Source organism: Furipterus horrens, unplaced genomic scaffold, assembly GCF_987537825.1.
Source record: "Furipterus horrens unplaced genomic scaffold, mFurHor1.1.pri manual_scaffold_9, whole genome shotgun sequence".
Taxonomy (NCBI): Eukaryota; Metazoa; Chordata; class Mammalia; order Chiroptera; family Furipteridae; genus Furipterus; species Furipterus horrens.
In genome coordinates, this window is record NW_028327179.1 from 102,358,613 (window position 1) to 102,373,484 (window position 14,872).

Genomic DNA, 14,872 nt, shown 5'->3' on the forward strand with positions numbered 1-14,872 from the left:
GAAGGGATGGCGGGGAAACCCTTCGCCGGATAGAAACCATCTCCCCAAGTCTGCACCCCGTGACACGTTGGAGGCAGAACAGGAGACGCGCGCCGTTGTTCCCCGAAATGCCACTGTCCCTTCCAGCCCGCACTGGGCCGGCGGCGCCCCTTGTGTCGTAAGAAAAGAAGAGACTGAAAGCAGGAGACTTTTAAAAGAAGGAATGTTTTTATTTACAGGTGCTTGAACTGTTCAGAAAACCCAAAGGAATATCCAGACGAGCTATCAGAAATAACCAGTTTATCAAATAGCTGATGATGTCGCCACATCCTCCCGTGAATATTATTTCTTGGCCAGTAACACAAAAGGGAGAAAATGTAATGTCATTCAAACGGCAAAAAAAACACCTTCTAGAGACAGCGAGGGCTGAGCCCCCCACACGGCGGCCGACGAGTGCTGCGCGGAGACGCGTGTCCGGGTCTGACTGAAAGGCTTGCGCAGCCACGGCACGGACAGGGGGACACCCCGTCCGCGCGCAGAAGGCTCGGCGCCACGGCGCGTGTCCCGCAGCTGGCGCAGGGGCGGCAGAGCCACAACCTCCGTTTCCACGAGGGGTCTTAGGAAACAGGGTGGGCTGGTTTTTAAGTCTACACAAAACAGTGAAGGGCCGAGACAGCCAGGCTGCCCCGACGGGAAGCGCCCACGGGGAAGGGTGCCCACGGCCACAGGGGAGGTTGTAAATCCTGAGCGTGCGAGGAGATAGCACAGCTGTGGGCGGCCACGCGGCCCGTGCAGAAGAGCGGCGACCCCTCCGTCAAAGCCCAGCGCGTGTGGACGGCGGACAGAGAGCAGAGGCGGCGCCCTGTACCACGGAGGAAAGGAGAGCTGTGTGTTCAGTGCTCCTGGGAGAACCAGGTCTCCGTTGTGGGAACCCGCACCTTGGATGCCCACATTGTATCATAAACAAAACTCCATGCCAGGGCAATCGAGGACACTCAGGTGAATGTCTGCATGGCCTCAGGGCAGAGAAACACACTTAAATAAAACACAAAAAGCATGAACCTTTCAGAAAGGGCAAGTGTGGTAAACTGGACTATGTTAAAGTGAAGAACTTCTCTTCATCAAAAAATAATAAAAAGACAATTAAAAATAAGTCACACCCTGGGATATTAGCAACACATCTGACAGAGGACCTACCTACATGCGGAACATATAAAGTACTACATGAACACACTGAAAGAGGGTACCCAATCCTAGACACACAGAAACAGACGTGAGCAGGGCTTCCCGGCGCAGGACTGGTAATCTTGGAGACCCAACACTGCCATTGCGGTTCAGATATTATTTTTTTAAACTTTCACAGACACACTTACACATTATATATAAGAAAAAGGAACCCTACTCGAACTTACCCTGACACCAAAGCCAGGCAAGCCCAGTGTAAGAACAGAAAACCACACACCAAGACCCCTCGTGAACACAGATGCAGAAATTCTCAACATGCTAGCAGACGGGATCTAGCAACACGTAAAAAACAATGACCCTCCATGATCGCACGGAGCGTAGCCCGGTATGCGCCCCTGGTCCAGTCCAGCGCGCAGGAGGCAGCCGTGCTAATCCATCACAGGACAGACAAGAGGGAGGGCCCGCACGAGCGGTGAATGGGTGCAGAAAGGCACTTAACAAAGCCCGACATCGGTGCGTGACAAAGTGCTCGGCAAACTGGGAGGAAAAGGGAAAACGCTCCATCTGATGGGGGCACCTACAGAAAAAGAACGCAAACCCTAGAGCGAACACGACGTTTGGTCATGGAAGACGGGAGGAAGCCGCCCACGCCCAGTCACACACCACTGGGGGTCCTCGCTGATGTGGAAGAAAGGAAGCGAGAAGCCGCACACAAACCCTGCCTGGTCCCATCCCCACGAGCGCACCCATTCCCAGGGAATGTGCCACACAGGCTTCCAAGACTAGCACGTGCGTTTAGTAAGTTGTAGGGACCAGGCCAACCCCCCCAATTGTATTTCTATATACAAGCCATGAAGCATGGGGAAGAAGAAGTTTAAAAACAACACCCTTTACAATAGTTCCAAAATGATATGCTTAAGTATAAATGCAAACATGTTCTGCAGTTCTAAAACCCTGATGAATGAAAGGAAGAGAAGACCTCCTCAGGTGGGGAGACATACAACGTTCTCAAACTGGAAGACCGTCCCCAACCAACCTATTCATGCAATTCCCATCAAAATCCCCGAAGGGCTGCTGTGTGGACGTCCAAGCTGATTCCAAGTGACAGGGAATTACAAAGGACCCAAAATAGCCAAACAGCTGTGTAAGGAAGAGCAAAGTCGGAAGACCCCCACTATCCGATGCGAAGGGTTATTATAAAGCTACAGCAATCAAGAAGGCATGGCATTGGCAAAGGACGAGACACGTCTATCTGTCCATGGAACAGGAGAGTTCAGAAGGAGACCCGCAGGAACGGGGCGTCTGACCTTTGACAGAAGCAGAAAGGCAATTAGAAGGGAAATGATCGTCTTTCCAACAACAGCTACTGGGATAAGTGCACATGCACATGCAAAGGGAAATTAACTGTGATCTAAACCTCACGCCTTACATAAAAGTTAACCCAGGATGCATCCGAGAGCTCACACAAAAGGTTTATCTGTCAGACTTTTAGACTGAGCCGTAGAAGCAATCTCTGTGGCCTGGCCTTAGGCAGGTGATTTTTGATATGGCACCAAGGGCACAATCCATGGAAAACAGAAGTTGGTAGCTCGAACTTCATAAAAATGAGGGATGTTTGCTCCATGAAAGCATCATTAAGAAAAGAAAATGACATGCTACAGACGGGAGGAAATATTTGCAAACCAGTTCTCCAGCAAAAGACCTGTATCCAGAAAATACAAGTGCAGGTGCGGGGATGCAGGTGTGGGGGTGCAGGTGCGGGGGTGCGGGTGCAGTTGTACAGCTGTGGGGGTGCAGGTGTGGGTGTGCAGGTGTGGGGGTGCAGGTGCGGGGGTGCAGGTGTGGGGGTGCAGGTGTGGGGGTGCAGGTACGGGTGTGATGGGGTGCAGGTGCGGGGGTGCAGGTGTGGGGGTGCAGGTGTGGGGGTGCAGGTGTAGGGGTGCAGGTACGGGTGTGATGGGGTGCAGGTGCGGGGGTGCAGGTGTGGGGGTGCAGGTGTGGGGGTGCAGGTACGGGTGTGATGGGGTGCAGGTGTGGGGGTGCAGGTGTGGGGGTGCAGGTACGGGTGTGATGGGGTGCAGGTGCGGGGGTGCAGGTGTGGGGGTGCAGGTGTGGGGGTGCAGGTACGGGTGTGATGGGGTGCAGGTGTGGGGGTGCAGGTGTAGGGGTGCAGGTACGGGTGTGATGGGGTGCAGGTGCGGGGGTGCAGGTGTGGGGGTGCAGGTGTGGGGGTGCAGGTGTAGGGGTGCAGGTACGGGTGTGATGGGGTGCAGGTGCGGGGGTGCAGGTGCAGTTGTGCAGGTGTGGGGGTGCAGGTACGGGTGTGATGGGGTGCAGGTGCGGGGGTGCAGGTGTGGGGGTGCAGGTGTGGGGGTGCAGGTGTAGGGGTGCAGGTACGGGTGTGATGGGGTGCAGGTGCGGGGGTGCAGGTGTGGGGGTGCAGGTGTGGGGGTGCAGGTACGGGTGTGATGGGGTGCAGGTGTGGGGGTGCAGGTACGGGTGTGATGGGGTGCAGGTGCGGGGGTGCAGGTGTGGAGGTGCAGGTACGGGTGTGATGGGGTGCAGGTGCGGGGGTGCAGGTGTGGGGGTGCAGGTGTGGGGGTGCAGGTACGGGTGTGATGGGGTGCAGGTGCGGGGGTGCAGGTGTGAGGGTGCAGGTACAGGTGTGATGGGGTGCAGGTGCGGGGGTGCAGGTGTGGGGGTGCAGGTGTGGGGGTGCAGGTGCAGTTGTACAGGTGTGGGTGTGCAGGTGTGGATGTGCTGGGGTACAGGTGTGGGGGTGCAGGTGCGAGTGAGAAGTGACTGGACCGCTCCCACAGTGCCTCACAAAGTTTAATGCTGGCCATACAACCCCATAATCCTATTCTTAACTATTTACCCAAGAAAAGTGAAAACATGCTCACACGGAAACCAGGTCCTGAATGTTCATGGCGGCTTCCTTCACGGATGCCACAACCTGGGAACAACTCACACACCTGTCATGTGGGAGTGCAAAAGCAAAGCGAGGTGTACGCCCCTGTGGAATACAGCTCAGTGATGAAAAGGAACCGTGCGTGCATATTGCAGCGTGACTGCGTCTCAAACGTGTCATGCTAAGGGGGAAGGCCACATTCAAAGCGTCACATGTTCGTGACTTTGTGTATATGACCTTCTGAAACAGGGACCTAAATTAGTGGTTGTCGGGGGCTGGGGAGGCGGGGAAGCGATGGGTTATAAATGGAAGCAGGGAAGCTTTTTGTAATGACAGGTGTACATCCTGATTTTGGTGGTGGTTACATGACTATCTGCGTTGGTCAAAAGGCATGGGACGCCATGATTAAAAAGGTGCGTGCGTTTTTCACCTCAATACACATGACTTAACAATATACTCGGCATAGACATGTAAATTGATAGGTAAGTCATTGTTCCAAACCAGAAAGCAAAGGGAATACCAATAACTACAGGCAGCCTGAATAAACAATGTCACGTTTATACCACGTATTATATTGCAGCTGTTAATATTACTAACACACAGGCTTGAAGTTCCTGCTAACAACTAACTCTACAAACACAGACTGAATTAGCAGAGAAAAGTTTCTTTTAAGAGAATCATGACCTAGACGAGGAAGACTTAAGTATATACAAATGTCCTACATCCATCCCAAACCTCTCTCTCTTTTTTTTAACCTTTTTATTGATCCGAGTCATGGGTTGTTAAAACCAGAGAGGAAATGGAAGCACAGAGCAACCCCGGAAAACAATTAATTTATCTCAGAGTGTCATCAACCCGAGCTCAATAAAGAATCTGAAACCGAATGTCCAGATGTAGATTATATGCCTTTGTTTTCCATCCAATTTTTATGGTGTTTAAACAGGAATTTTTTTTTTTTTTTTTTTTTTTTAAGCCTTGACTTTCAAAAGGTCACATGTGCGACATTTCCCTAACCCTTTGTCTGGTCTCACAACAAGGTGAGTTTCCTTAATGCTGCCGCGGACCAGGTAAAAGGCATGCCGGGGGGGAAGTCAAATAAAAAGCTATCTCAAACAGCATTTTTTAAAAGGCAAACATCAGCCTTGTACGTATTAAAAGCACGTTCTCAAATCCACTCTGATGACAGTTGAAGAAAAAGCCGCTTTTATGTGCGCGGGCCCCGCTCTGCAAGGCCTTTTAGACGCGGGTGTTTACCTAAAAACGCAGGCGAGGGCCGGGCGCTGGCCTTGAAGAGGCGCCTTTTGATGGCACACGGTGAACTCAATCTTTAACTAATAAATCGCCCCCACCTTTGTCTCGCCGAGGAAGGCAGAGGTCTGCCGCCTCACAAGAACGTACAAGCCCCTTTAAAGGAGCGGGGCTTTGACTCTGCGTCTCTGTACTTGTTGATTTAGAGTTTCTAGGAGAGACAATGCACATCACTGGGTTTTTCTGAAACTCTGTCATCTGTGCTACTGAGTGTACTTTGACTCAGATCAAAGTTGAAAGCTTCTAGAAAGATACACAAACCACAGTGTGACCAATAGCATGCTGTGTTTGACCCGGCAAACAATAAATTACTTTCATCCGTCCAGGTAAAGAATCCCGTGTTTTCAATGCTAATTCTGAGGTCTGAAATGATAGAGCGTTACCACATTCTCAAAGAGCGAGGAGCCTGAAACGAGGAAAAGACAAATAACACTCACCTACGACAAGCGCTGACTCCTTGTTCAAAGACCTTGGTTTCAAATTGCTCTTGTCTGAAACTCGCTGGGAGATTTAAAGCAAGTAGCACAAGTGCAGATAGAACGTGCCCCTGCGCCTCTGCTTTCCTGGGTGAGGAGTAACTTGCAGCGGATCTGTGTCCCACCAAACGGCATCCAAAGGAGCCGTCCCTCCGATTCCACGACGCTGCGACGGCCTGTGTCTGGCCAGGGTGAACTGGCCCCGCGCGGGGCCCTGTCACAAGGACAGGGAAGCGAGTAGCCCTGGAACAGAAACAAGGTCCACCTGGGTTCCCACCCCACGGCCTGTGACCGCCCCAACACCAAGGCTGGCACTGCTGACTGCGCACCGGCCACCTGCCCGGTACAGGGTCAGTGCTCACTCGGGTCACCTAATTTAATCCCCACGCCCGCCCCACCCCCCCCGAGGCAGCTGTCATTACCCCCATTTTCCGGATGAGTCAGGTAAGGCACCAGGACGCTGAGGGACGTGCCCCGGCTTACACGTGTCTAATGACGGGAACCTCAGTCCCTTCACCTCCAAACCCCGCACTCAGGTGCTGTGGGGGGGGGGGGGAGGGGGCATTTTGTTCTTACAAACGTAGGGGGGTCTTCAATGGTGTAAGAACCGATGCATGAACCCTTCACTTCCAACCCCTCCCTGAATCAGGAATCTCTCCGACCTTACACCCCTCGCCGAGCGGTGCGCGTGACGTGGGGGCGCCAACACGGGCAGTGGCAGCCACGGCGCACAGCCAGCCGCGGGGTGTGGACGGGGGCTGAGCTGCGTGCTGGGCACACCGCCGCCGGGAAAGCGAGCAAAACACATGCTCAGTTCCCTGAGACGTACGTTCTGGATTCGTCTGGAAGCGTGTTCTCGGACTCGGAAGTCCGACAGAAACTGCACGCTGGTAAATGCAAACTCTGACAAACCCGCCGGCACCTCCCGCTCCCGCTCAGCCTCCGGCCCCACGAGGAGGCGGAGGAAAGGGGACGTCGTCTGCGCGGCTGCGGGGTAACGGCTCGTGCCCCGCCGGGGGACGCTGCAGGCTGTCTGCCCAGCCACAAGGCGGAGGCCAGGTGACAAACAAGGACCACGCCAATGCCAGCGCCGCCGGTGACAGCAAAGCAGCCGTCGGGACGCGAGCCAAAGCTCAGGTCCTCAGCAGGATGTGCTCGGTGACATTTACGCTTGACGGCTGCAGACGTCTTTTAGGAAGGTTATTACGGAAATCCCGACGGAAGAAAAAAAGGATCACTTTTCACTGAGGAAGCAAACACTCTCTTATTTTCGCACCGAAACGAGCTAATGGCTTGATCATCTGAGTCCACGTGGGAGCGTCCGCTCCGCTCACAGAGAGTGTGGCACTCCGAGTCCCGCCCCGCACCTGCTCCCCAGGGACCTGACCCTCTGCCCGTCCCTGGGCGCGCCTGGCCACCCCTGCCCTGACCTGGCCCTCACCTCTTGGGGAGCTCTCCCCAGCCCTGCTCCCCTCTCTCCAGCGGCTCAGTCCTGCCACCGCCGGGCGGACCACCTGCCGTCCCGCACTGGCCGCCTGTCCCCGGCTGTCCCCGAACAACACTTCAGTTCTGCACAGGCGCACTTTCCTCCTCCTCCTGACCGGCCCCCCGATCAGAGCAGGGCCCGTAGCTGCCGCAGCCCGGTGCCTCTGCGGGTCCTGGCGCGGCGCTTCCATATAACAGGCGTTTAACAGCACTAGCTGGACGAGCAGATGGGTGAGACGCGGCTTTGAGGGCCCGGCCGTCTGCTCTCCGACTTGGGCCACACTGGGAATAACGCAGCCCTGGACGTCACGACGACGGCCAGGACAACGCCGCCGCCACCTGCACCTGGTGCGGCCTCCCAGACAGCGCCAACCGTCGCGGAGAAAATGGGACTTAAAAAATAAACCCGGAATAAAAGCCTTTTAAACACACCCAAGGGAAGGCTCCCAACCCCAACCACGGAGAGGATTATTACAAAACAGAACAATTTTCGGAAGAAGAGAACTGACGTTCCGTGCGTCGCCCCTTCTCTCTCGGCTCCTCTTTGTAGTTCTGCGGGCGCCACCCCCCAGCTTTCTGTTCAAGGGGCTGAACTTGGCGCCGGCTCCCACGGTGACAGGGGCTCTCGCGCCGTGTCACGCCCCACCTGCGCGGGGGTCTGAGCGGCGAGCAGGCAGCCGCAGGAGGGCCCGGCCCGGCCCCGCAGCTGGCCCCTTTCAGCCGCCTCGCGCACCGCTGTGTACACAGGCGCGGTGACATCTTCCCAAAGGCGCACACCTGCCGGCCCTGCACGCAGCCCGAGCTCCCGAGCTTCGGGACTCATTGTGAGGGGAATAAAGAGGCAGTGACAGTTATCATAACAGGGCCTCACACGCATGAAAGGGGCACCCAGCGTGCAAGACAGTTGCTACCTACAGGCTCATGGCTGAGAAAGAAAGAAGATCAGGATGAACGGGGACTTCGAGGTGGGACTGGAGGTGTGAATGGTGCTGAAAATACTGTCCCGGTGACATGCAGGGTGCAAGCTTCCCCACAAAAACACTTCCAAATTGGCGGTGCCGTGAACAGAAGACACACGTGAGCCGCAGAAAAGCCGCTTAATGACCTTATTTCAAACTGCCAACCTGTGAATTAACGAGTTCTGGACTCACGGGCTACGGTCTCATTCAAAAAGTCAGTGGGATACGTTTCGTCCGTGAGAACTGCCGGACCACCATCATGCCAGCTGTTTTCTTACATCCCACATCTGCCCGGCCTGAGCAACACAAACCACGTGGCCGCGCACAGACAGGGTCAGGGGAGGGCAGAGCTGGGTCCTGGGCAGAGAGGCTGCAGCTCAGAGCCTCTCCCCGGACCCGCACGTTCACCTGGTCAGTGTGCGGGACCCCATTCTGATTCCGAGCCCACCACGGGACTTGCTTTGACCAATGGCATGTGAAAACAGACATGCAGGCAAGGCCCGGGAAGAGGCTTGCAGGTGGGGTGCGCCCCCCAGCCCCACACTCTCCGTCACCACGAACACTCACACGGGCCGCTGGCTGGAGAGTGAGGCACCCGTGCCTGACAGCAGAGCGGCCCGTGTGCCAGCCTGCGCGCCCCCGGCTGGCCCGAGGCCTCCCGTTCCATCGGCCTGCGGTCTCTTGGGTCTCTTCTTTTGTGAAGGGCCCGTTTGCGCGGTCACGGTCAGCTGGGGCCCAGGTAAGCTCCAGCGCGGTGGGGCAGAGCACCAGCCTCCGGGCTTCCCCAGGAGTTGCTGAAAACCGCTGTGTTCGGGGGCGCAGGGCACCGGAGCACAGAGTCCCTGCAACCACCGACAGCTGACGCACAGGGGCCCTGGGGGAGCAGACGCGCAGCGATGCTGGCCAGACCATGCAGGACAGCAGGGCCGCCTCTGCAGCAGCTGCCCCACAGGGGGGCAGCCAGTGACCGGAGCCTCCACATGGCTCCCCCTCACGGCAGGACTCAGGACGGGCCGGGGAGAACCACACACGCCCCACTGCCCTGCCCCCCTCACCGCAGCCTCCAGCGGGCGCGCCAGGGCCCCTCGCCCGCTGGGCAGCCTCGCCAGCGCCGCCTGCCTGGCGGTCTCTGCGGGACACAAGTGTGGGCCGGCCCCTGGCTCTAGGGGAACAACCCCCGCTCCCGTTCAGGGGTCCTTCTCTCCCGGACATGGGGCGCGGACCGTGGATGAGACCGCAAACGGCAACAGCGGAGGGGCCCGGGGCGCAGCACTGCGCGTGAGGCTGCAGGGGCGGGCTGAGAACCAGGCCAGAGCAGTCGGCACTCCAACCCGGACCTTCGGCGGCCTTTCTTCGCACAGGATTTGAAACTCTCCTGCGAGCTCCCCAGCGCTCACCTTCCCTCTAGGGTTCCTCGTCAGATCGCCGCCTGGTCCGACTGCGCTGAGAGCCCGCCGCGGCCCTTCCGTCGGCCACGTGACATCCCCCCCTTGTCCGGGACCTGTCATTTCAGCCCCACCGTTCGCCTTGCCTTCGTAGCAGCTTACGGCGTCCTCCGTCTGCGAGGGACTCACAAGGACGCTGGTGGCAGGGGCGTCAGCGTGACACGCAGAGGGTGTCTGCACAGAGCGGGTCTGTCAGGGGTTCCGTGGAGAAGCTGGGGTCTCGATGCCGCGATGTGTTTTCATCACTACAAAACCTGCGGTACACATCTCCTGCCTAAAGATAAAACACGGTGCTTTTCCTTTCAAAATAGCATGTAGGGCATGATTCCCCCATCTCAAATGAATGGCCACAGTGTCTCTGCGCATGGGCACCCGGTGCCCCGGCTTCAGGGTGTGAGGCTTCAGGCATGTGCGTGTGTGCACGCGTGCGCCTCCTTCTTTAGTTATGGCGTTAGAGAGTTTATAACGAGTCTCTCGCATTTCACAAAAAAGTAATCTTTTTACCCTCACATGAGGGTACGTTTACTTATTTTAGAGACACGGGGGAGGGGAAGAGGAAGAAACATGGATGTGAGAGAGAAACACTGATCGGCTGCCTCCCACATGCGCCCCGACCAGGGCCTGAACCCACAACCCTTTGGTGCACGGGTCGACGCTCCAGCCAACCGGGCCACCCGGCCAGGGCTAAAGTTTTTTGTTTTTTTTTAAACAGTGGACTGAGCACCACCAGTCTGCGAACTGAAAGGTCACAGGTTCGATTCCCATCAGGGCACAGGCCTGGGTTGTGGGCCAGATCCCCGGTTGGGGGTGCGCGAGGCAACCAGTTGATATTTTGCTCACACATCCATGTTCCTCTCCCTCTCTTTCTCCCTCCTTTTCCCTTCTAAAAATAAATAAAATATTAAGGGGAAAAGAAAACACAACACCTGGCCTCCACTGTCCAGGGTGGGAAAACCTCATCCTCCACCGGGAGAGACACCCCCCGGCCCGCCACGTGTCAGGCACGCCCCGCACACGGCCTCCCCACAGGCGAGGCGCAGGGCAGAAGCCCCCACGTAGAAGTTTCCCACGTACACGGCCAGCCTGGCCCTCCTCTGAGGTTTATGGACGTGATGACCTGTCCGCTCACGTGTGTAACACGTAACCCGTCACTAAGCACAGTCCCACAGGACAGCTCCTTTGGGAAGCACAGCGGGGCGCCCAGGCTCGGCGCGTTCCCTCTGAGCACCCCGGGTCCTTCTCCAAGCGGCGAGGCGGGGCAGCCCGACGCACCTCCCTGTCCCCGCATCTCTGACTTTCTCCTCAGTCTCCTCTGCCCCTTTCCCTTCAGGCCGCGACCGGAACCCCAGCCGCGTTTCTGAACCCTGGAGTAAGTGAGTGGCGTGAGAGCCTGCTGCCGGGGGCCCTGGCCGGGGCCGGGCGCGGCGCTCCTCGGCCCTGCCTGGCCGCGCTGGGCCTGCCGGGCGGCTCCGTCCGAGGACAGAACACACCATCTGGAGGTGGACAGAGGAACATCCTCCTCACGCCGCTGTCCTCAGACACCAGGCACGGCAGCTCTGCTCGACCCAGGGTCACAAAGCAGCCACCGCAAGGCTGAATTTCTAAGCAAAAGCCTGCAGAAAAATATTCTGTGTGGCTGACAAGAAACACCAATGTCTTTTGAATAGAAAAACATGCCGGTTTTAAAGCTGTCGTGAAATTTTAATCCCGCGGATGGAGGAAAGGAATAAACGGGATCATGATGGGAAGCAGTCTAAGAGAACCACCGTAAGGTGGCCAGGACGCGCGGCCGGCCCTGGGCCCCGCAGCCCCCACGCACACGCGCTCCTCGTGCCCCCGCGCCCTGCCGGGTGATGGCACACCTGCCCATCATCTCAACGACGGAAAACAAGACCCCAGCCGGCCGAGGACGAGGGGGACTGGCTCGCCCAGGTAAGTGACGGGACCGAGCGCAGGGCCAGCGCAGGGCTTAACCGCCACCTCCGGTCCGGCCCGCGCCAGCTCCCGTGTGACCTGCCTTCTGCGGGCGGCAGGCGGCCCTGGTGGCTCGGACCCCCCGTGGTGACACAGCCAGCAGCACCGCGGCTCACAGCTCTCATTTCCACACTCAGCAAGGAGGACGGAGGGGTGGCCCGGCAGCCCCCACCGGCGTGCTGAGCCCAGCGAACGGGGCCCCCGGGTCATCGGCCGCCCCAGCTCAGGTGGGCCTTGCGGCTCCCGGACGCGCTCAGGCTGGTCCTGTGTTTCACCCCAGGACTGCAGAGTCCCCGGGGCTACGTCTGCAGAAGAATCCATGGGTGCTGCGGGCGGCAGGGACAGATGTCCCCTTCACCTAGCAGGTGCCCGTCGTTCAGGAAAGCAGAGTAACTTGCCAACATTCGGACGCACAGAAAGGAAGTCCAGACTTTAACTCGGGCCTTCCGCCCTCGCCTCCAGGCTGCCCGGCCCTCCCAGTCACCGGGCGGGGACCCTCAGGACTGCGGAGACGCGTCCCCTAGACCCTCACCTGCTGCCACGCAGACCGAGGCCACGGTACTCGTTGGAAACCTCTGAACTGCTAAGTGAAAGGTAAACAGCTTAAAATTAACTTCATTATGAATTTAATTCGGCTTATCAAAAAAAAAACAAAAAACAACTCAGCTTGTTTTTAGTCTGTTTTACAAACTTACAAACAGGAGTGGCCAGCTTAGAAAACCTAATTCCACCAAGTATCTTGTTTCTTGCCTATAAGATCAAACATTTTAACTTTTAGTTCTTTAACAGCCAATGAGCCGTTTCTAATCAACTCAGTTGGTAACTTCTTTAGACCCGATTCTCAGGGAAGTAAGAGAAAAAGAAGATTCACGTCTGTATGTTTTCTTTGTACTTTCAGCTGAACTTACCCCAATAAAAGTACAGGAAGCACAGGTGAGCCCCTGCCATTACGGGGTTTGCTGCTTTCTGCTTCAGGCCACAGCGCAGTGCCAGGCACCGGGTCTCAGCTCTCAGCTCACGCGACTGAAACATCTGCGCGAACGCATGGAACGGCGGTTCCGGACGCCGCACAGCAGTGCCGACTGCGACTCTGAAGAGGACGGAATGAGCCCAGAGAGGCTCCAGGCAGGGCCGGCCACCCCCCTGCCCGCAGGACACAGCGGCCAGGGCCCCGCAGGCAGGACAGAGCCCGAGAGAGCGCCCGCGGCCAGGGACAGGAACGGCTCCCAGCGCCGCACAGACCGGGGGCGGCCCCGGTTCCCAGCAGCCAGGACGGGGCTCCTCACGTCACACCCAGAGGGTTTTGCTGAGGTCGTGGGGACAAAGGAGCCGTGGGCCAAAGGCGACACCGCTTCCAGGGGACTCACGCGTGTCACACGCACAGCTCCGAATCACCCGGGGAACGGGAGAAAGCCAACGCACGGACTGCGCCGTGCCTGACACCCGGCTGGAAATGGCCAGGCACACGGAAGGGCAGGAACTACAACCCTGACGGGAAGGACGGCGCCGATGGGAACAGACCGAGAAACCACCGGGACGGCCACCAGGGAGGACAGGCACCGAGGCGGGCCCCGGACTCGGCCTGGAGGCTCTTCTGCGGCCGGGCCCTGAGCAGCGCCGCCCTCCCGGCCCCCAGGAACCCGCTGGGGCGCTCTGGGGAGCGGGCTCCCTGCGCCACGGGGACCTGCTGGGGCCGGGGCGGGGCCGGGACAGCACCCTGTGCGGCGTCGGGGCCCGGGGGCAAGCTGGGCAGGCGGCACCCAGAGGCGCCCTCCTGGAGGGTGACGATGGCGACCACGTCCCGCCCGGCAGCACAGCCACCGTCACCACCCCGGAACCGGGCACAGGCTCCCGTGACGCCTGCCCAGGCGTCATCTCCGCCGCCCTCAGCCCTGGCCTCGAGGACCCATCCCACGCCCAGCCCGCCCCCCCCCCGCCACGAACGGCCGCAGCCAGCCGGACAGACGGACGGCGGGAGTCCCAGGGCCTGTCGCCCCCACGCCTTCCCCCCCGAGAGCACGGCTCTCCTTCAGACCCTCCGCCGGGCCAGGGGACCGCTGGGCTGGGCCCAGGACGCTCTGCAGGGCCAGGCCCGAGGCTGCTCTGAGCGACACCTGCAGGGTCCCGAGGCCGAAAGCCCGGCATCCCGGCCCCGCGCGACAAGGCCGCACCTCGCTGGCCAGAGGTGTGGACGCCCGGGGCCTCCGTGCAGCGGGCCGAGCCGCCCCGGAGAGGAGGATTGAACCGTCTCTGTACCTGAGGCTCACGGACGCTGCTGGGAGGCGGCCGATGGAAGGCGACGCTGCCGGAGAGCAGGACGGGCGGGCGCGTGACGGCGGCGTCTGCGCGCGGCCCGTGTCCCCGCGGCGGCAGGAGAGCGCCCCGAGGCGACGACGACGCGCGACGGCACTCAATGCTGCGGAAGAAGAGCCTGCAGATCTGAAGACCTCGCCGCAGAGACGGTCCCGCAGCAGAGAAAAGCGTCAGCGTCAGCAAGTGTGTGTCCGAGCGTGTGAAGCGGTCCGTCCGGAAGGTGCCCCGCCACCTACCAGGACAAACAGCCGTCTGCTGGGGACAGAGCCGCGGGGCACCGCACACAGGCCGGGACACCCAGTCCGCGTCGGAGCAGGTGCCTGGGGCCCCACGCGGCCCCCATCGCCGTCAGACGCCCCGTTTATTTTCCTGAGTCGCACCGACGATCCGAATCCTCTGCCCTTTCAAAGGTGGTCTCGGTCTCGGGAAGAGGCGCAAGTCGCAGGGCACCGAGTCTGGGCCGCGGGGGCTGAGCCACCGGGGCGATTCCGCGTCTCAGAAAAACCTCGCGGGCCGTGATGCGGGGGCGCGAGCGTCGTCCCGACGGAGGGGCCGGTCACCGCTGCGCAGCCGCGGCCGCCGAGTCACCCCCGCAGTTTCCGCGGAGGAACGTGCAGGCCCGACGCGCAATCCGACGCAGACCTGCGGCTCCGCCCGCTCAGGCCTTCGAGGGCCGCGGCCACGCAGGACACGCGCTCGCCCAGCCGCCGACGGGCACAGTGAAGGCGCCGTGGTTCGCACGCGCGCACTGCAGGCCCCGCGCCTCGGCCGCCGGTGACGTCGCCGTCCCGCCAGCGCTCCCGTTACTCAGCGGCGGCTGGGCTTCCCCGGACTGCG